Source organism: Megascapheus bottae, chromosome 28 (genome assembly GCF_031878675.1).
Source record: "Megascapheus bottae isolate mThoBot1 chromosome 28, mThoBot2.hap1, whole genome shotgun sequence".
Lineage (NCBI taxonomy): Eukaryota > Metazoa > Chordata > Mammalia > Rodentia > Geomyidae > Megascapheus > Megascapheus bottae.
In genome coordinates, this window is record NC_143536.1 from 9,696,053 (window position 1) to 9,714,627 (window position 18,575).

General features: G+C 48.5%; 1 long non-coding RNA gene across 1 annotated transcript; it reads right to left on the reverse strand.

Moving 5' to 3' along the window:
- Positions 1-17,035: 17,035 nt before the first annotated feature.
- Positions 17,036-18,080, reverse strand: LOC150045147 (uncharacterized). Its single transcript, XR_016532983.1, has 2 exons — positions 17,817-18,080; positions 17,036-17,238 (listed from the first exon to the last, which is right to left on the reverse strand). It is a non-coding gene; the product is annotated as an uncharacterized LOC150045147 (long non-coding RNA).
- Between the last annotated feature and the right edge of the window lie 495 nt (positions 18,081-18,575).

Consider the following 18,575-nt stretch of genomic DNA (forward strand, 5'->3'; position numbering starts at 1 on the left):
ACAGATCAGCACCATCCCAGCCTAAGGACACCCCAGCCTTACACCCTTTCCTTCCAGGACAGGTGTGGGTAAAGCGGCATAAGACTGAGCCCCTAGAGCCCTGCTGGAAAGGCCCCTACACCATAGTTCTGTTTAAGGTAGACAGCCTGAAGACCTGGATCCACGCCTCCCACATCAAAGCAGCTAACCTGACCAAGGAGGACCAATGGAAGGCAGTGCAATCTGGCGATGATTCACTAAAACGGACATTCGTAAAACATTTAGACTTGTAATGCTCTTGTGGCTTGGATGCAGAGTGAGGAGGGGCGGAGACTCACCCCACCAGACTGAGAGATACAAGTGGGAAATTCGGAGAGAAGGGTCAGAAGTGGTTCAGAGCCAAGAAAAACTAACTCACCAACAAGTACAATTTGATGTAGTATGTCAGCTGGCCCCACACGTTCCCCCACTGTGGAGGTAAAACTAAGAATGATGAGGTGCCCAATCAATTTCACTTGTGTCCAAGGACAGCTGCCTCAGGCTGTGACATCCCAGGGGAATATTACTGTGCCCATTGGGCTTGTGAGACAATAGTGGTGGCAGATGCCAAGGGATACTGGGTACCACCCCGACCTGATCCTGATATTTGGGTCAGAAGGAAGGGGTGTTATGGTTTTGATTGGAAAAAAAGGGTCCCAGTTAATAGCCCTTGCCTCCAAATTATTTTTTCTATAATAAATCCCCAAGACCCTGTTTGGGACCAGGGTCGAACCTGGGGAATGAGACTTTTTAGAAGTGCTTCAAGAGACCATGGCATGTATATAACTATACAAAGAATTAAAGTGAAAAAACCACCTCAGCCAATTGGGCCAAATCCCACCCTTAACCCCCAACCGGAGCTTAAACAACTAACCCCTGCCACCCTAATAACAACTAACTCTGACAAAATCCCTGATATACCAGAAAGAGAAGAAAGATGTAATAATTCACTTTGGCCTTTAGTTAGTTCTGTATTTAGCTTCCTAAATGCCTTCAACCCGCACGCTATGATAAGACTGTGTCATCTGCTTGACCACCTGCGGTGTGAAATATTGGAGACTAACAATAGTAAAGCAGCCCAGCCACCTTTGCCCTTCCAGGAAGGAGCAGCCTTATCCCCACCCCCAGGAGAAAGAATATCCACCTGCTTTGTGTGGGGACCCGCCAAATTTGCTCTCCAATTCAAACCAAAATGATAGGTTAGTCCAGACGGTTGCTGTGAGGCAGACTGGGACTCCATTGCCACCTGCATGTGGCCTGAGAGGGTTATGCAGATTTTCAGTGTGTGTTGCAATCCCATTGGCCGCCCGGGTGTGGCCAGGCTTGACCACATGGATTTGGCCCTCAAAATCCTCAGCTTGAGGATTGCTGGGGTCGTAGTTCCAGCTCTGGAGTCTGTGCTGCATCCCTGGCTGGTCAGCTCGCTATCCACTTCCCCAGTACATTGATCTCTTTTGCATGAGACTGTGTCTGCATGGTGGACTCTGGTGGGATGTGGAATTCCCTCCCCCAGACCCCATGACACCTTTCTCTCTCTCTCCCTCACTGTGCCAGTCCTGGAGCCTGGGCACTGTCCCTGAACTTTTTCACTCAAGTCTGGCACTTGAGCTACAGCTCCACTTCACCTGTGTGTGTGTGTGTGTGTGTGTGTGTGTGTGTGTGTGTGTGTGTGTGTGTGTAATTATTGGTTAGGGTTTCATGGACTTTCCTGCCCAGGTTGGCCTTTGAACAGTAATCCTCAGGTCTGTCACCTGAGTACCTAGGATTGTAGGCTTGAGCCAACAGTGCCTGGCTCATTATTTTATTTCTTTTTTTGGGGGGTGGGGTGGAGGTGGGGGTCATGGGGCTTGAACTCTGGCCTGGGTGCTGTCCCTGAGCTCTTCAGCTCAAGGCTACAGCCCTACCCTGAGCCACAGCCCCACTTTTCATTTTCTAGTGATTATTTGAAGATAAGAGTCTCTCTCGGTTTTGTATTTCCCGGCTGGCTTTGAACTTTGGTCCTCAGATCTCAGCCTCCTGAGTAGCTATAATTACAGGCATGAGTCACCATGTCCGGCTTCATTATTTTATTTCTTTTTTTTCTTTTTTTTGCCAGTCCTGGGCTTGAGCTCAGGGCCTGAGCACTGTCCTTGGACTTTCTCAAGGCTAGAGCTCTACCACTTGAGCCTCAGCACCATTTCCAGTTTTTTCTATGTATGTGGTACCGAGGAATTGAACCTGGGTCTTCATGCATGCTAGGCAAGCACTCAACCACTAGGCCAAACTCCTGGCCCTTATTTTATTTCTTAAAGGTAAAATGGCCTCATTGTTTGAGCCAAGAGTCTTTTTTGTTTTCTTTTTTATTGTCAGGGTACAATTACATTTGCCAGATAGTAGGTACATTACTTCTCACTCATTGATCCCCTTCTCATGTTTTTGTCCCCATTTCCCCCCCCCGCCCTCTCCCAATCATCTTGTTTTCCCAAGAGTCTTTAAGAGCAGCTTAGATGGATGAGTTCAGCTGTAGTCTCTCTTAGGATTACAGTCAAGGTGCTGGAAGGATGAACTGTCTGAGGGCTGTGTATGTGTGGGGCTGTAGAGGCTGGAGCTGGAGCATCTGTTTCTTCAGTGTCTCACTGGCATGGTTGGTGGCCAGGGGCATCAGCTCCTCTCCATTTGGGTTCCTCCATGCAGTTGATTGAGTGTCCTCACAATATGGCAGGTGGCTTTGCCCGGCCTTGTCCTACCTATGCTCCATTCAGAAGTGCTGTGTGTTCTAGCCTTCTAGGAAAGTCACACCGACGTCATCGCTGCTGTGTCCTGGGCAGAGGCATCCGCCTTGGCTTGCAGAGGGTGTGTGAGGGCTCCATCAGGCTTGCTTGGAGAAGGGATTTCATGGAGCCTTCTTGAAGGCTCTAACCCTGCACTCAGCAGTCTCCACAGCTCTAACAGCTGGCATTCAGTGGGACCTCAGCCCCCTCCCCCCTGGGCTTGTTGTGATGGGGTCTGCAGAGACCTCGAGGCAAGAGGCTGCAGATGTGAGACTCATCTGCCCTTCCTTCGCTGTGCCAGGATATTTCCCAGCCCAGTTCTCCTAATTGGCTGGAGAAGCCGCCCACATCTGCCTAAAAATACGGTCCTGTTGACATGGAGACCGGCTCAGGTACTCCATGTACAGTTTGAGATCACAGACTCTGAAAGGTGTGACTAATTCTTTCTCTACTTCTTGACGGGGACAGTGACTCAGGCTGGCCACAAGCCCCCCCGCTCCCCTCCAGTGCACAGCTTGGCTTTTTTTGGTGGTTGATTTTTAAATAATAGCCTTATTGAATTGTAATTCACACACTGCACAATCCATTGTAAGTGTACAAATCACAAATCAATGTTTTTTTTTAGTATATTCTCAGAATCATGTAACCATAATCACAATTTTAGAACATTTTCATGAACTTCCCTCCCCACCATCATCATCCTTTTTTTTAAATATATTTTTATTGTAATTAATAGAAGGGTTACATGGTATTTGCCAGATAAATGGTGCCTTAATTACCACACATTGATACCCTTTCACATGTCGTGGTCCCCATTTCCCTTCCCCCTCATCTTCTTTTTTTTTTTTTTTAATACCAGTACTAGGACTTGAACTCAGGGCCTGGATGCTGTCCTTCAGGTTTTCTTTTTCTCAGTGCAGGGCACTCTATCACTTGAGCCACTGCACCCTGCACATGCGTGTGTGTGTGCATCCGGAAAGATCTCCTATGCTGTCCACTGTAGGAAGAGCCCAACAAGAATATGGTCCGTCAATTGTTTTTAAATCAAATAACATGGATCCCCAATTAGCTCAGGAATGATTGTGTGCAATCACAAGACACTCCAAAAGCCAGAATAAGGGACTTTACCACTTGAGCCACAGCTCTATGTCCAGACTTTTTTTTTTAAATTATTCTTCTTCTTCTTCTTCTTCTTCTTCTTCTTCTTCTTCTTCTTCTTCTTCTTCTTCTTCTTCTTCTTCTTCTTCTTCTTCTTCCACTTCTTCTTCTTCTCCTTCTCCTTCTCCTTCTTCTTCTCCTTCTCCTTCTCCTTCTCCTTCTCCTTCTTCTTCTTTTTCTTCTTCTTCTTCTTCTTCTTCTTCTTCTTCTTCTTCTTCTTCTTCTTCTTCTTCTTCTTCTTCTTCTTCTTCTCCTCCTCCTCCTCCTCCTCCTCCTCCTCCTCCTCCTCCTTCTTCTTTTTTTTTGCCAGTCATGGGGCTTAAACTCAGGGCCTGGGCACTGAGTTCTTTTGCTCAAGGCTAGCACTCTACCACTTTGAGCCACAGAGCCACAGTTTTTGAGTGGTCCATTGGAGATAAGAGTCTCCTGGACTTTCCTGAGCTGGTGTTGAACCACAGACCTCAGCTCTCCACCTCTGGAGTAGCTGGGATGACAGGCAAGAGCCACAGCCACCTGGCCTATGCCCAGCTGTCTTGCTGGTTAATTGGAATAAGAGCTTCCTGGATTTCCTGCCTGGGCTGGCTTCTAACCTCAATCCTGAGTTGCTGGGATTACAGGTATCATCCACCAGCACCTGACTCCAGTGGCTGCTTATTTCTCTTTTTGGAAACCAAGAAATAAAAGAAAATTGCTTACTTATTGAATTCAGCACACACACACACACACACACACACACACACACACACACACACGTACTTATACCGGTATCTTACTATGTGCAGTTGCTGGGGCTTGAACTCTTGCATAGCTTTTATTTTCTTCTCTTTTTTATTGTAATTAATAGAAGAGTTACATTATATTCTCCAGATAGAAGTGCATTACTTCACAATTATTGCCACCTCTTCTCATGGTTTTGTCCCCATTTCCCTCCCCCTCCCAGCTTTTAGGTTTCAGGTTGATGCTCTACCACTTGAGTCAGCTTCACTACTGGTTTTTGGTGATTACTTGGAGATAAGAGCCTCTCAGATTTGTTTGCTTGGGTTGGCTTCCAACTGGGATGCTCCTATGTTAGTTTCCTTAGCAGCTAATAGTTTTTCTAGAAACAACTTTCTTTCCCCCTAATATTTGATCCTACAAAACACTACTTAATGAAAATCTGTAATTACAGTAAGCACAGCCTAGAGAGGCAAGTCTGGGAATCAACATCTCATTGTGAGAGTGCAGCCCCTGACAGCTGGCGTCTCACTTGTCTTTGGGATTGACTGGAATAGATGGGAACTCACACGCCACCAGGCCCAGCCATTCTTTATTTCGTGTGTGTGTGTGTGTGTGTGTGTGTGTGTGTGTGTGTGTGTGTGTGTGTGTGTGTACATGTGTGCTAGTTCTGGGGCTTGAACTCAGGGCCTGGGTGCTGTCCCTGAGCTCTTTTGCTCAAGGCTGATAGTGCACTGCCACTTGAGCCACAGCTCCACGTCCAGTTTTCTAGTGGTGTCTCATGGGCACTTTTCTGCCAGGACTGGCTTTGAACCACAATCCTCAGATCTCAGTCTCGAGATCACAGGTGTGAGCTGGCTGTTTTTTGTTTTTGTTTTTCCTAAATATGAATAGACAGCTGCTACCCAGATCCCTCCAAGAGGGCAAAGTCATTTTGAAAGCTCTGGCTAATGAGTGAATGTTCAGAGCGTCTAGTCTTCGTCCTCTTCCCTCCCCTGCCCCCCAGAGAAATGGAAAGGACCGGAAGGGAGCAGCGCTGACGTGAACCCTACTTGCTCTCCATCAAGAGGGAAATTAGCTGCTCTAATAATCATGAATAATAGTGTCTAGCCAGTTTCACTCAATTAAGATGATGATGTATCATTCCACCTCAGTGCTTTCAGGAGCTGCCCCAGTGGCTGCTGGGGGATCAGGGCAACCTGCAACAGTCAAGAGCTGACTTCATGCTCAGTTCTACCATGACTCCATGCAGGAGGGACCCTGAACCCCATGATGCCTAACTCCATGGTCCCTGACCCCTGGAACAGGTCTCTCAGCCTTCAGGGTGAGCACTTTTCCTGGCTTTAGGGTCCAGGACATGTCATTGTCAAGGGAACCTCACCTTCTTGGAAAGAGCTGTCCCGTGTCCACCAGCCCCTGGCCTGGGTCCACAGGGCCTCTGGGGTGAGTGCCTTGTGCACCGCTCATCTCTCAGCTCACTTCCCTGGCTAGTGAGCTGGCGAAAGGGGACAGAGATGGGGGGCTGGGATGGACATCCTGTGATGCTGGTGGACTGCTTCTGAATAAAACGCCAGGTGCAGAGTGTGGGGGCAGCCACACCTTCTGTCACCCATACAGGACAGCCAGGTGCACAGACACAGCAGAGTGTGGGGGCAGCCACACCTTCCGTCACCTACGCAGAACAGCTGGGGGGGGCGTCCTGAGCACCCGGCATGTTTGCTCAGGTCACTTCTGTGCCCAGTGGGGTCCTGAAAGCAATTCCACAAACTTACAATGAAGAAGCGCTCTCCCCTCCCCCGCTCTTCCCTTCTTCCCCTCTCCTTCCACCCTGTCCTCCTCCCTTCCTCCTCCCTCTCCTCTCCTTCCACCCTGTCCTCCTCCCTCCCTTCTTCCTTCCCTGGCACCCTATCCCTTCCCTCTCTTCTCCCTCCCTTCTTCTTTCCCTCCTCCCTCTTCCCCCCCTCTCTCTCATGCATTCTTTCTTTCTTTCTCTGCCAGTTCTGGGACTTGTACTGTCTCTGAGTTTTTTGCTCAAGGCTAGTGTCTCCATTTTCAGCTTTTTGGTGCTTCGTGGGAGATAAGAGTGTAATGGAGTGGGGCGTGGTGGCTCACGCCTGTAATCCCAGCAAGTCAGGAAGCTGAGATCTGAGGATCAGTTTAAAGCCAGCGGGCACTAAATAACATGAGACTCTTATCTCCAATTAACCACTAGAAAATGGGAAGTGGTGCTGAGGCTCAAGGGGTAGAGCGCTAGCCTTGATGTGAAGAGCTCAGAGACAATGCCCAGTCACAGAGTTCAAGTCCCACGACACACACACACACACACACACACACACACACACACACACACACACACAGAGTCTAATGGACTTTTCTGCCTGGGCTGGCTTTGAACCACAATCCCAAGATCTCATCCCCCTGAGTGGCTAAGATTGCAGGCGTGAGCCCTGGTGCCCAGCTTTCCCCTTCTTTTTCTAATATTAGTTTGGGAACTGTGCTGCACTCAACAAGTCCCAGTTAACACAGTTGTCAGAGCCCAGGCCTCTGGCACTGCTGAAGCCTGACCAGGCCTTTTGTTTTGTGCTTCCGACAGCAGCACCGTACAGGGAGAAAGGCCCAGGCCAGGGAGGGACTAGCCTGTCGGTCATGGCCTCTGGCCCCCACACTCTTTTCCCATCAGTCCACAGACAGCTCTGTTATAGCAGGGAAAACAAGACAGAATGAGAGCAGTGCTGTGGAGAAAATCATTTTTTAAACTCTGTGAGTTCCATGCACATGTGGGGTGTGTGCCTGATGCCTCATTTTCGGGGCTGCTGCTGGGGGATTCTGGGGGGCCCCTGTCAGTGGTTCTCATACCATAGAGGCACATCAGAGTGGCTCATGCTCCCTCCCTTACCCACTGAGTCTTCCTCAAACTCATCACTACAACATTAGAACAGGTTCGTTTTGTGTGTGTGTGTGTGTGTGTGTGTGTGTGTGTGTGTGTGTGTGTGTGTGCGTGCGTGCGTGCGTGTGTGTGTGTGTGTGTGTTGGGGCTTGAATTCAGAGTCTCATGCTCTCTCTTGGCTCTTTTGCCATGAGCCACTGGTGTCCAGCTCCTTCCTTTCTTCCTCCCTCCTTCCCTCCATCCCTCCTCCTCCTCCTCCTCCTCCTCCTCCTCCTCCTCCTCCTCCTCCTCCTCCTCCTCCTCCTCCTCCTCTTCCTCCTCTCCTTAGGTCTTCAGGGAACTGTCCTTGGTCCTGAAGTCAGTTACCTCCCATCCCCACCAACTTCTGATTAAGGAACAAGACTGCCTCCTCCTCCTCCTGCCTGAGCTCCCAGCCTCTCATCTGCATGGTTTTCCTCCTCTGTCTGGTTGCTAGCACTCTGGTTTCCATGACAGCAGAGCTGGGGGATGAAAGCTGCCTCTCGAGGGCCTTGGGAATTGGACAGGTTATTTGTTTATTTTTCTCTCCCTCCCGCCCTTTTAAGCCATTTGCTATGGAGTACAAGGTTCCAGGAAGGGGTCAGCATGGGGGGTGATGGGCAGGGGGTGGAAGGGGCCCTCAGGGGGTGGAGCAGAGTACACAATGGTGGCAGTAGTGATGACAGGGCCACCCTGCTTTATGATCTCCACAGAATGCACTGAGCAGGGGCCTGGTGCCTGGGGCTCTCCTAGCCATGGGACCCCGGCCTTCTATGTGGTCTAAGCTGTGACACTCAGCAGCAGCAGCCCCATCCCCTGTCCCCTCCTGGACACAATGATGCACCGGAAGAGCCAATCAGAGCCGAAGGCCTCGGGGTCACTTCAATGGACAGCACTGCACACCCAATCATAAGTCCAAAGGCCTGTCATCCTAGCTGCTCATGAGGCTGAGAGCTGAAGATCATGGCTTGAAGCCAGCAGGAACAGGAAAGTCTGTGAAACTCTTACCTGTAATTCACTAATTAATTTACTAATGATCCACAGAGCCCAAGCCCTGAGGTCAAGCCTCAGGAAACAAATAAATAAACAAATAAATAACTAAATAAACAAATAACAATGAAAAATAAAATGTAAAAAGCCCCAGGGAAAAAATAAATAAAAAAGAGGAAGAAGGAATTGGGCACTTACCCTTCACTGACACGCACTTAGCATCTTCTAACTTACTTTGTTAGCATGTCCTTCGTATAGACTTTTATGTCCTCAACTAGAGCCTACGGCAGGTCCTGGATTTTCTGTGCAGTCAGCAGGAGGGAAAGTATCTCAGGAAAGAAAGACAGCCTCTGCCATGGTTTGGAGGGAGGCTCATAAACTTCCAGAAGGCGGTTGGGAAGGGATATGGAAATACACTGGAAAGACAGCCCAGCCAGAAGCACAAACATATCCACACAAAACACACAAACACATTAAGGTATACACACACACACACACACACACACACACACACACACACACACACATAGAGACACAAACCTAGTAAGTGAACACATGGCTCAGATGGTAGAGTACCAGCCTTGAGTGAAAAAGCCACCAAACTGAGTTCAAACCCCAGTGCTGGTGCCCATGAATCTGCATGAGTGCACACCTACACACACACACACACACACACACACACACACACACACACACACACACAAATAAACCCCACAAATTTATAGAAAGGGTGAGTGAAGACAAACAGAACCATGAAACCCCCGTTTATACAATTAATTTATGGTAAGACAAATATCTTTGAACAATTTATACAGATACAAATATCATTACAAAAAAAGAAAAAAGAAAGAAAGCTTTTATTTTAAGTATTTTAAGTCATTCTGTAGAGGCACAAATCTGGGACACCTCCCCCTCCCAATCTTATTTTTATTTTTTATACTGGTCCTGGGGCTTGAATTCAGGGCCTGGGCCCTGTCCCTGAGCTTTTTCCCTCAAGGCTAGCACTCTACCATTGAGCCACAGCTTCACCTCTGGTTTTCTGGTGGTTTATAGGAACTAAGAGTCTCACGGACTTTTCTGGAGTGGTTGGCTTCAAACCATGATCCTCAGATCTCAGCCTCCTGAGTAGCTAGGATTACAGGCGTGAGCCATTGGTACCAGGCCCCCAATCTGTATTTTACAAGAAGCACTCTAACTTCTTCAGGCCAGTAGCTTATGGCAGGTGTGTATGAAAATGTAGGGAAGTGAGAAGAAGCAACCACAGATATGCAGCCATGCTGGATGGGATGCCACAGTGGGTAGAGGACACAGGGTTAGCTGACAGACTGTGTGCTGGGTCAGAGTGAGGGAACCGGACTTGAACTTGTCTATTTAGGTGTTCTAACATGTGAGCACTGACATAAGGCTCACCTGGGGTGGGCAGCGGGGGGATAAGTTGTGAAGGAGACCCTCCTTCCTTGACTGTTAGGTCAAAAATTTGGGTTGTCACCAGATGCCAGTGGCTCACGCCTGTAATCCTTAGCTACTTACGAGGCTGAGATCTGAGGACCATGGTGTGAAGGCAGCCTAGGCAGGAAAGTCTATAAGACTCTTATCTCTAATAAATTACTTAGAAAAAACCCCCAGAAGTGGTGCTGTGGCTCAAGCGGTAGAGTGCTAGCCTTGAGGAAAAGTAGCTCAGGGACAGTGTCCAGAACGTGAGTTCAAGCTCTAAGACCCGCAAAAACAAAACCAAACCAACAAATGAGAAAGCCTAGGTTGTCATATAATGCTAAATACAAAACGCAAAGCGATTTATCGAATGTACTGTGGAATGAAGTGCTTTTCCATTGACTGTATCACGAAACACTGCACAGCCTTGTGTGTGGGTTTTGCATTTATGTGGTTGTGTTTTGCACCTCGGATCCCCTAGGGGGCACCCAGGCCACTATCTAGGCACAGCTGGAGTCCCTTCTGCTGCAGCGGCTCCCAGACTGGACAGAGTCCAAGTTACGCAGAGAGTTAACCTGGGTGGTTGCTTGTGCCTGGTGGTCTTGAAGAAGCTTCTGGAGACAGGAACTACAGGACTTGAGCCATACAGCTGGTCATTTAGCTTTACATTTATTTATTTTATTTATTTGATCTTGCATGTATGTTTGGGCTGGCTGGGACTAGAAATCCTCCCATTTACCTAGCCTTTATTGTTGAGCTGAAAGAGTGAAGGTGTTTTGAGAACTTTTTGGCTGGCTGCCCTTGAAAGGAGATCCTCTAGCTTTCTGCCTCCCTCATGGCTTAGGATTATAGGAGCAAGCCACTGGGCTCTGCCAAAAGTTATGTTTTTGTAAGTTATTTCCTTTCAGGGGAAAAGGTTTACACATTATGAGAAGCCAGGCATTTGGCTACCATAAATGTTATTTTTCACAGTGTAGGTATGGCTTGAGAATGGCATGTGGGCTCGGCTGGGCTGACTTTGTACCAAATGCTGACTGTCTGGGAGACATTCTACCAGTGTGAAGTCATCTCCAATTACAAGCGGAGGAAGAACTCGATCAGATCCCCGTGAATGGAATTGATAGCCTTAGCTTTTTCTTCCATCCATTTTCCTGCAGCTCACTGGCTCTCTCACTTCTGGCTTTCGGTTAGCATGTGTGTGGGGTGAGCAGCTAGTGGACTTAGCATCAGGACCATTCATTGAGATATTCATTTGGGGTGTGTGTGTGTGTGTGTGTGTGTGTGTGTGTGTGTGTGTGTGTCACCAGGAAGTGAGAATGACTGGGAGTGATTTGTTAATCCTCCTCTGTGCTGGGTATGGTCAGGAAGAAAGGAAGAGGAGGTGTTTGCAGGAAGCACTAGAGTGGGATTCATTCTCTCACACGTCTTCTGTCTTGGTAGAACATCACAAGTAACTAGAGATTTGCAGCACAACTCTGTCCAGAATTACTGGACTCAACCTGAAGTCCACACTCACCTTAGCCTGGGAGTGGGTACTAAAGGCACTTCAGGATGTCCCTGGATTGGCAGTGTCCACTCTGGAGGATGCTGGCTGGCTGGTAGGAGTGGTGCCCACTCTCAGGTTAGCTCACCAGCTGCCTGGCTGTGTCCCTTCCTGGCTGGCCATTCCACAGCTGGGGAGGTAAAGTCCTTTCACCACGACTGTCTTCCAGGCTGGGGCTTTTTGGAGATTGCTTTCCATTTATCACAGAGGAAGCGATGAGAGCCGCTACCCCTGGCTGGCTGGCCTCCTCCAGCCTGTCTCTTGGTGATTTCTGAGTGGTAGAATTCCATGCTGGGTAATGGAGTCAGGGGCATGTGTGTCAAAGCCTGGCTCCACAGCCTGCGGTGAATTCCCAAACTTCGAGTTTCCTCACTGTCTATCCAGGAAGGACTGATGGACTAAGGGGGATTATTTTTTTTTTCTGCCTACAAATGTCTGCTCTTGTTGGTGTGTCAGGATGCCTCTCCATGGAGAAGAAATGGAAAGAGGGAGTTTGGGGGCCCAGTTGCAATGAGTTTGCACCTTTGCTGGAAGGCAAGGCTCTGCCGGTGTGTGGTCTAGAAAGGTCCAGGCAGGGAGCTGCACTCAGCTTCACAGTCAACCTTTGAGCAGTGCTATGTAATGCAGCAGGGCTGTGCACTTAAAAAAAACAAAACAAAAGAAAAATTATTTACAAATTGGGTGCTGGTGGCTCACACCTGTTATCATAGCTACTAGGGGCTGAGTCTTGAGCATCACAGTTAGAGGCTAGCCCCGCAAGGGAAATCTGTGAGACGCTTATCTCCAACTAACTACCAAAAAGCTAGAAATGGAGCTACCACCCAAGTGGCAGGGCTCCAGCCTTGAGTGAATAAGCTAAGGATCAGCACCCAGGCCCTGAGTTCAAGTCCCAGCAATGACACAAAACCCAAACAACAACAAACTGATGGTTGACAGGGGTGCATGAGGCTGGCTTTGAACCTTGACCCTCAGATCTCATGCTCCTGAGTAGTGAGGGTCCCGGGCAAGAGGCACTGGCACCAGGCCTAGTTTGTGCTTTCTTGAGATGAATGATGAGTTCCCTTTGCATTGTTCAGAGTAGGTAATTAGCTTTGTGCTAATCTGATTGGCAAAGAGATATCCTTTCCTTGCTTTAATTCGAATTTCCTTGATTTCCCCCCCCAACCCTCAAATGACTTCCTTTCACGGACACTCCCATTTCCTTCCACCCTCACACCTACATTTCTCTTCCACACCCACATGGGTGTGGGGAAGCCCTGAGAATCCCTTTCATGGGGTGATGGGGAGGCAGCTGGGGTCCCAGAAGTGTGCAGAACACCTCACAGCTTCCTTTTTTCCTTGCTGCGCTTAGGCAGCGGGGAGTTGGCCTGGTGGTGCTCAGGCCTGGGTGCTTCACTTCTGCTTTAGCTGCTTGTTCATCCAGGCAGCCGGGCTGCCTCGCTCTGTATAGCAATCTGCAGGTGGGCTCTTCTCTCTGTCTCTGCTGGTCCTAAGAGATGGGTCTGGTCTCCCAGGGCCAAGTGGTAAACAAGCAATGCTACCACATAATTTCTACTTATATTCTTGATAAGTGTGACAAGGAAAAAAAAATAATGCAGAGCTCTTCAAAACGATCCACAAAATCCCCCAAATTTAGTTATATGGGAACAGCAGAGGGTCCTCTGAGAGGAGAGAGTGAAGCAGAGGTAGAGACAGAGTGAAGAGAAGAGGGGTGTGTGTGTGTGTGTGTGTGTGTGTGTGTGTGTGTGCCTTCCAGGCAGGGGAACAACCTGCACATAGGCTCTGCAGGAGGATGGAGCCTCCTGAGAAACAGGAAGAAGGCAGGTGCTGCCGCAGAGTGATGGGTAGTGGGCTGGTGGGCAGCAGGTACTTCCGGTTACGTCACAGGGAATCAGGAAACTTCCCTCCATGCCTCCATCAGCAGGAGTCATGGGAGGATTTAAAGACAGGCACGAGGCGGGGTCAGCTGTACTGTCTAGGAAGACATTGTCCCTGGAAAGGAGGGGCGGCAAGAGGAGCAGTGGGGTTGTATACCTTCAGGGATGCCAGGCAGATGTGGAGTGGAAGTAGTGGAGAAAGGTGGATGGGGTCAGAGGTATTCAGGAAGCAGAGTAGCTGGGGACTAGATGCATCGGGAAAGGAGGGGAGGGAGGCAGAGGAAGAGCTAAACCCTACCCTGGTTGGATGGTAGCATTGTCTGCTCATCAAGGCTTGCAGGAAGCGGGGAGCCCCGCGGGGAGGCCATGAAGGACCGAAGGGAGAAAGTACAAGTTCAGGGTTGGAAATCACCCCAAACGTCTGGGCACCTGGGTTTCAATCACCAACCTGCTGACCTGATTTTTTTTTTTTTTTTTTGCCAGTCCTGGGCTCAGGGCCTGAGCACTGACCTGATTTTTCACCCAGCCCCACCAGGAGGCAACTTATCTTGTCTGAACTTGGGTTTCTAGCATCATCACCAGGAAGCAGAGGGGAAGATGGATATTAGAGATATTTCAAGGCCATTAGGGAAATGCCACTTTAAATCTGTTCACCTGCTGGAGCCAGGGCAGAAAAAACGTCAGGCAGAGGAAGCGTGCAGAGGAACAGAGCGGGAGCTCTGTTTGTGAATCGCCATTCTTCAAAGGTCTCCGAGCAGCAGGGTCACTGGGCTCAATGGAGTTTGACTGCGAGCCACAGGGATGGAGTCTAATCCCCGCTCTCCACTGTAGGGTGAGCTTAGGGATGTACACCCCAGTTCTGCCTGGCTGAGTGAGATGCGGAAACCAGCAGCTGGTGCTCTGGAGTGAGGAAGCCTTCTGTGTGAAAAATAACCAGGCCACACACTGATGGCTCACGCCTGCCACCCTAGCTACTCAGGAAGCTGAGATCTGTGTTGTGTCAAGCTGAGGACAGCTTTAACCTCTGGAGACCTTCCTGCAGTGTAAAGAGACCAGAGGGAGGGCGTTGAGTCTTCCCCAGGAGGAAACAGAGGGTTGGAAAGATGAAGTTTATACAGTTATGAAGGTCAGAGGCATGTCTTTTTTTCTATTGTTGTTGGTTGTGGGGCTTGAACTCAGGGCCTAGGCCCTATCCCTGAGCCTCTTTGTGCTCAAGGCTAACCCTCTACCACTTGAGCCACAGGCCACTTCTGTTTTCTGCCCTGGTTGTTATCCTCAGCTCTCAGCTTTCTGAATAGTTAGGATTACAGACGTGAACCTTACGTATGGGGCTGAAAGGTCTTTTCTTTTCTTCTTTTATTTTTTTTTTCTTTGGCCAGTTCTGGGCTTGAACTCAGGGTCTGAGCACTGTCCTTGGGCTTTCTTAAGGCTAGAGCTCTACCACTTGAGCCACAGCACCGTTTCCGGCTTTTTCTATGCATGTGATACCAAGGAATCAAACCTGGGTCTTCGTGCATGCTAGGCAAGCACTCTACCACTAGGACAAACTCCTAGCCCTCTTCTTTATTTTTAAAATTATTTTATCTTTGTGCCTACGCCTGTGAGCAAATGTACCAGTTGTGGGGCTTGAGTTTAGGGTCTAGGTGCCATCCCTGAGCTTTTATGTTCAAGGCTTGTGGTCTCCCATTTGAACCACAGCTCCACTTTTGGCTCTTTTGTTGGTTAATTGGAGAGAAGAGTCTCACAGACTTTCCTGCCCTGGCTAGCTTTGAACCTCGATCCTCAGATCTTAGCCTCCTGAATAGCCAGGATTATAAGCATGAGCCTATACAATCATTCGTTTACCTTTAAATAGTGGTACAACATGGTTGGCGATACACCGTCTCCAGTGTCTCTGGACTAGACCTCTCTCCCTCCATGCTCCCAGCTAACCCCCATTACTCTTCCTTTCTCACTTTCCATCTGTAGATCTAGAACTCTGGGTGGTTGAACCATGGGGCCATTTCTCCTGGAGGATTCTTCCGGTTTGTGCTTTCCTGTATTCTATTGGTTCCTTTAATGTTCTTTCTGTTCTCTGTGTTCTTGCAAATTGGCAACTGGATCTAGTCAGACTTAAGAACAGTATGTCTTCTCGGAGGACTGTTTCATAGCCAGCAGTGTACATTTTGTGATATTCAAAGCTTTGGGGGCCTAGGACTTCATTTTATAGGGCTTTTTTTCCTCAAGCAGTGAGCATTCTACTTTTGCAGATCTGTATTTATTTCCTACCTGGAATGTGTCCATAAAGTCTCCTGAAGTACTTAGCCAGTTTGAGGTTCAGTTCTAGGAAAGGCAGAGTAACTGCTTGCTGCTTTCCTTTTATTGATGAATTGCTACTGTTGTTTTCCTTCTTTCTTGTCCACACAAGAGTTTGAACTCAGGGCCTAGGGTTCTGTCCTTGAGCTTTTGTGCTCAAGGCTAGTGCTCTATCACTTTGAGCCACAGCACTATTTCTGGCTTTTTGGCGGTTACTTGGAGATAAGAGTCTTATCGACTTTCCTTCCTGGGCTGGCTTTGAACTGTGTTCTTCAGATCTCAGCCTTCTGAGCTGCTAGGATTATGTGCATGAGCCACAGTGGCTGGCTTATTGACAATTTTTTTTTACAATAAAGAATTATCTCACTATAACATAAACCTTGTGGCCAACGAGTTTCCTTTTTCTTAGCCTAATGAAATCAGAGATTGAAGCAAATTTGATAACAAACTTTACCTCTTGCACATTCTGGTTTTGGCCTTATTCCATTTTTTTATGTTCCTGGGACTCCTTAATTGAAAATGCTAAATCTTCTGCATAAAATAAGGTTTAATTATTTGTCCCAGACATTAAGACTGAGATTTACAGACAAATCACAATTGCTGGCAATCCCACCAAAGCAGAGGTCTCTGTAGTCAATTTGGTCTTATCCAATACTGTTAGCCCCTGGATAACTCAGAATAACTTAAATATTCTCTTCCCCATTGGCTCTTCTTGCCAAACCACAGATGTCATGATACAGCTACCAGTTATTGTATTCTTATGAGATCACCAATGCTCTGAGCAGTTGATGTATGAGTCACTGAGTCCTTACCACAGCTCTGAGAGATGCTCATTAATATTGTCTTCATTTTGTGGATGGGACAATTGAGTGACAGGTTAAGTGACTTGCCCAAGGCCACCCAGCTGGTAAGTAATAGAGCTGGAACTGGCAATCCAGGACCTATATTCACACATGGTGACTTTTGGCTAGCCATGAGTAGTGGTTTTCTCCTTCAGTTCAGGCAGATTCACCACAGAACCTATCTGTCCTTCATTGGGTTACAGGCTTATGCATGTCATCCTCGCTACTCAGGAGGCTGAGATCTGAGGACTGAGATTCAAAGTCAGCCTGGACAGGAAAGTTCATGAGATTCTAAGCTCCCATTAACTGAAAAAACAAAAGCTGGAAATGGAGCTATGGCTCAAGGTAGTAGAGTACGAACTTCCAGGACAAAGGCTCAGGGACAAGCACCCAGGCCCTGAGTTCAAGCCTCAGGACTGAAAAAGAGAAAAAATAGAAATAACCTGTCAGAAGAATAGTGTGTTTCTGCTCTGGACCCCATGTGAAAGTGGATTTGCACACAGACAAGTTCAGCAGGTGAATTGTTCCATTTCTCAAATACAGACCATGGGGTCTCACTTGAGTCACATCTCAGTAACCACGTGTACATGTGCCACCAGCGAGGTGACAGGTGATGGAAGCCGGAGCACTGGATCAAATGATTTCTTCTTTTTCTTCTCCAGCCATTTTCCTCTCTTCTGATTTTCTCGATGGTCTCAGGTCTTCTATTTGTAACCTGGAGCCACAACATCGAAGGTGGAGCTCTGAGACCAGATAGACCATGACACCCGAGCCCTGAACCACCACTGCCGGCTGGGCAACTCCCTGGGCCTGTTATCACAGTAACATAAATGCCTAGAAGGGGGACTAGCCCTTAGCCAAGGCCTTGGGTTCTAATGAAATAAGAGGGATGGGCTCTGGGACTAGGCAGACTTGGTGGTCAAGTATGATAATGTCAACTGCCTTTAGGGGAATACTTAGCATAGCGTACCTGTGCGTCAGGAAACGTGGAGGCTGCTCTAAGGACACAGCTATAATCAAAGCCCGCTGAAGCAAGTTGGGGTGGGGAAGCAGTGGAATTTTCACTGAAAGCCTAGGCAGTGACCAGGTAGGGACGGCAGGGGTCTCACATAGCAGGCCAATAGGCCAGTGAATTCTTCTTTCGTCCCACTAGTCTATGAATTCAAGGTCTCATGATGCTGGAAGTCAGGTCTTTTTGGGTCCTCCTTAAGGCATGGGTTTCAGGAGCACTGGACACTGAGTCATCCATCCCTGCCTAATCCTTGTGGGAAAGAATTAGTAGGAAGATCTCACAGAACCAAAGGATACTGGCTGACAGGTCCCAGGAGCTCAAGGGATGTCAGCAGCTGGGCAGAGGTGGCAGCTGATGGCTTGTGAGGTTTGGTGAGGAGGGCGTGTCTCTCAGTGCCACTGACTTCTAAGCAGCCTTCTCTGTGCTGAACGAAGACTTGGTCTTTGCTTGGTGGCTGCTGGCCTCCCTATAACTTTTGTGTCAGCACCACTCTTGTCTGTCTCTGACCCTGTGGAAATTTGACTGTAATCTCCCTCTTATAAGGACACAGGGATGGCATTTAGGGGTCCACCCTGGTCATGTGTCAAGTACTCTATGGGCACAATGGGGGCCCCCTTTTGTGTGGTCATCTCAAGAGGAGTGCTTGTCCCCCCACTCTGCAGACAAGGGGACCCAGGAGCAGAGAGCTTGCGAAACTTGCTACAAGCAACTCAGCTAGTGCATGGCAGAGCCAGGATCGCAGTTGGCATCCCCTCTGGTCAGTGCCCTTCTTGGTGGAGGGGGAGGACAGGGGAGGGTGAGAAGCTGAAGTGGGTTAGAGGGGTAACCTCTGGGGCAGTGGCAGGTGGTGGCAGCAGTAAGCTGGCAACTGATTATACATGCCACCTCACAGTCACCACTCCCGGCCTCTGTTTAGAGACACCCCCCTCACCCCCCTTTTTAGTAGACTGTCTCATGGTGGACATCAACTTCCATTGCCATTCTCTGCCTTATTTATGAGGTTTCATTAATATGTAAATGTCTGCCTGTTGATTGGCTTG